The 3,944-nt window shown below is 38.8% G+C and overlaps 1 pseudogene; it reads left to right on the top strand.

The window, feature by feature from the left end:
- The first annotated feature begins 1,074 nt into the window (after positions 1 to 1,074).
- LOC141499227 (ribosomal RNA-processing protein 8 pseudogene) lies at positions 1,075 to 2,370 on the top strand (annotated as a pseudogene).
- Positions 2,371 to 3,944: the final 1,574 nt, after the last annotated feature.

The raw sequence follows: 3,944 nt of genomic DNA, 5'->3' as shown, positions 1-3,944 counted from the left end.
AAAAAAAGCAATATAATAAAAAAAAGTAACTGAGAGAAATTAACTCTGATCCATGCAGTAAAACAATTCTTTATCCAGAGGACTTATGAGGAATCATGCTACCTTCCTTGGACAGAAATATGATGAACAAAAGCTAGGAAAATGACATAATTTTTGTACTGACTATTATATCAATTGATTTTCTTTGACTATTATTATTTTTTCCTCACTTTTAGGGAGTGAGAAAGGTTAACAATAGTGATACAAAAAATATAATATTTTTGAAAATTCAGAATAGAACAACATAGGATCAGAAGGAGGAACAGATAAACAGTATTGCAAAATAATACATAGAGATTATGTTTGTCTACTTACAAGAATTTATTACATAAATAGGAAGCATTATGAAATGGAGGTTCATGATTTCATATAGAATACTCTTAATGTATTTGTTGTGTATGGGAAAGCCTTATTTTGACATTTAAATTCATGATATGAGAAAAAGAAATAAGTAGATCCCTTCCTGGAATTTTGTGATTTTCTTATCAGAGGGTGGGTGGGGAGTGGGCTGGGGCAGGGAGAAGAATAAGCATATATTTTTATTTTATTGGTAGGTTGAAGAATGGTTCTCTTTACATAACTTCTGTCACTCTGTGTGTGATCATGATACTAAGAATAAAGAATGATATATATGAATGAGTTTAATGTAGAGATCACTCAGTCCAAAAAATCTCCCCTTCCCTTATTTTTCATATGAAAAACTGAGCCTCAAAGAACAAAAAGACTTCTAGTGCCCAAGTTAATAAACTGATATCTAATCCAAGACAGTTTTATTATTTAACAGATTGTTAGCAGAACTCTTTTCTATCTATGTATTCCTAGAAATGAATGAGGCTGCTTCAGTGAGGAAACATATTGATCATACATATGAGATGTAAAGACACAATATAAATGACAAAAAGATACTCAAGTCATCACAGGTGAGGGACTGATTCTCTCTGTCAAGATCCAACCAACATCAAAGGAATTAGGGACTTAAAGATAGAGCAGTGTATTCAAATATATGAATGCTTCAATTAAAAATTTATTATATAGATGTTTGAGGAGCCAGAGTGGGCCGAGGAGCCCGCGGGCCCCCGCGAGGCCCGGCTCCTGCGGCCACAGGCTGGGCCAGCGCCACGCGCCAAGGGCCTCAGCCATCAGCGTCTCCAAGCTACATTGTGGGCACTGCAGACTGAGACATTGCCTCGCCAGCTTCCTAAGCAATGCAGCAATGACTCCAACTCCGATTCTGACTTTGATGAGGAGAAGAGAAAAAAGAGGAAGAGGACCCTCAAACAGGCTCCACTTATGGAAGAAAATTCAAAGCTATTAGCTCAAGGAATAAAAACTAAAAAAGAAGAAAGCAAAGGTTCTGGAGCCCCAAAGAATGATGATCTGGCCCCTATGTATTCCCAGAATGGCCCAGGTCTCAGTTCCACCCTGGGCTCAGTGGAAGACGGGAATAATACAGAGCCAAGGCTAAGCTGGAAACAATGGAGAAACCGTCAGAAAAACAAATGGAGACAGAAGAATAAGTTTCTGCTCCCAAAAGCACAGAGTGTTGTAGCTCCTAAGTGAGCCAGATTTGAAAGCAGAAGTCAGGGCTATCTGTGGATCGAGTTGGGATGCTTCTGGCAAAGATGAAGCGTCGACTTGAAAGGAGCTCGTTTCTGCTTCCTCAATGAATGGCTTTACTCTGTGACCAGCAGTGTCCGAGCCACATCTTCCAGAAGATCCTGAGGCCTTTGAGCTCTATCATCTTGACTTTCAGAACCAAATAAAGCGATAGCCCTTGAAGCCTGTGGCCCAGATCGTGAAGGACTTGAAGCAGTGGCCAGCTTCTCTGATTGTGGCAGATTTGGGGTGTGGAGACTGTCGTCTTGCCTATAGTGTTTGAAACACTGTTCACTGCTTTGACCTGGCTGCACTTGACCCTCGTGTTACCGTCTGTGACATGGCCCAGGTGCCCCTTAAGGATGAGTCTGTGGACATTGCTGTTTTCTTCCTTTCATTGATGGGAACAAACCTCAGTGACTTCTTGAAGGAGGCAAATTGAGTACTAAAACCAGGAGACCTGTTGAAAGTGGCGGAGGTAGCCAGCCAGTTTAGGATATAAGGGCTTTCTTGGGAGCCTTAGCCCAGTTGGGCTTCCAGCTTGTCTCCAAGGATCTGACCAACAGCTACTTCTACCTGTTAAACTTCAACAAGATGGGACCTCCCAAAGCTCAAGGTTCCCTTCGAGGGCTGACTTTGAGGCCATGTCTGTGTACCTCCACCCTGCCTGAGGCATCAGAACAGCCCAGCAATGAGGGTCCCTTGACAGAATCAGCTGTACCTGGACACAGGTGAAGACTCAGTCTGAATTCAGACAATGTACAGAAGGAAATTGGCAGCAGGCAGAGTTTTTCAGAGGGAATCCATAGATGTGAGGTCAAGCTTGACTGGGGCCCTGACCACTTGTAAAACTGAATAACATCTCTTTGGTCCTCCCCCCCCCACCAGTGTAATAAGAACTGGAGGTTAGGTGATATCTGAGAGCCAGCCCGGCTCTAAGTATAAGGGTGTGGGCAAGGGGGGAGGGGGGCAGTAGGGAGAAGGTACCCCCATCCCACTTTCCATATTTTATTGAATAAAACTGTGGTGGAGTTTGAAAAAAGAGATTATTATATGAAAGTGTTAATAATATATAATTATATCATAATATATAATAAAATACTATGAAAGTGCTCCAAATATATGAATACATGTCTGTGTATAAGAAAAAATAATTATTTGTAGTTAGGATTAAACTTTATAACATTAAAATAGAAGAGTTTCATGTTTTCAATTACCGTTGTCAATGAAAATGTGAACAATTGATAATGATGACTTATGGGAACATTATTTGCATTAAGTAAAAGAGAAAGAATTCAGTGGACCTAAGTATGTAGTTTCATTGCTACAGAGAACTTTCAGGTGTGGAAACTCCTGCTATTAAGATCATCATCATCTTATCTTCATTTTATAGTCTTTAAAGGCATTGTCTGGGAGCAATGAGATATTTAGTAACTTGTCTAACCAGTTTTGTGTGAAAAACAAACTGAACTTGGATTTTCCTAACCCTGATGTCTTTTCTCTCTCCAGAGGCAGCCTATCTATTAAAAGAGCCTAATACTTGAATGTTATCAATCTATTATTTTCTCTTCATTCCCTGCTCCATCACAAATTTTTTCATAATCTCAAATTTTCTCATGAATAGCATCCACTAGTCCTATCATTTAAACATTTTCAGTGGGTAGAAGAATTCTTTCATAAAATAATTAATCTGTCCATAATATATCTACTTTTACTTATTTATTTATTTATTCTTTTGGCTGTATAAATAAATAAACACATTTCTTTTTTATTGTTCCTTAGATCTAGTTTTTAGGACCCCATTTGGGCTTTTTTTCAGCAAAGATACCATAGTGGTTTGCCATTTTTTTCTCTAACACATTTTACAGATGAGGAAACTGATGCAAACAGGGTCAAGCAACTTATCCAGGGTCAACTTATCCAGATAGTCAGTGTCTGAAACCAAATATGAACTCTCAAAGATGAGGTCCATCAATATATTCACAGCACCCCTAGCTGCAGTTAATACACCTCCTACCCATTGTATATGGAGATGAAAAAAAATTGATTCAAACCCAGAAAACTAAAAAAAATAATCTGTTACCATGCATTTATGCAAGGAGATGCAAATTACAAAAAAAACAATTATTAATCTGTTTTAAATTTTCACATTCATAATTTAGCTCTCAAGGTGTTAATCTTTTTTTTTTTAGGTTTTTGCAAGGCAAATGGGGTTAAGTGGCTTGCCCACATAGCTAGGTAATTATTAAGTGTCTGAGACTGGATTTGAACCCAGGTATTCCTGACTCCAGGGCTGGTGCTTTATCCAC

The sequence above is a fragment of the Macrotis lagotis genome, chromosome X (assembly GCF_037893015.1).
Source record: "Macrotis lagotis isolate mMagLag1 chromosome X, bilby.v1.9.chrom.fasta, whole genome shotgun sequence".
NCBI classification, from domain to species: Eukaryota; Metazoa; Chordata; class Mammalia; order Peramelemorphia; family Peramelidae; genus Macrotis; species Macrotis lagotis.
The sequence above is the reverse complement of the archived record's forward strand: the minus strand, read 5'-3'. Positions and strand labels throughout refer to the sequence as shown.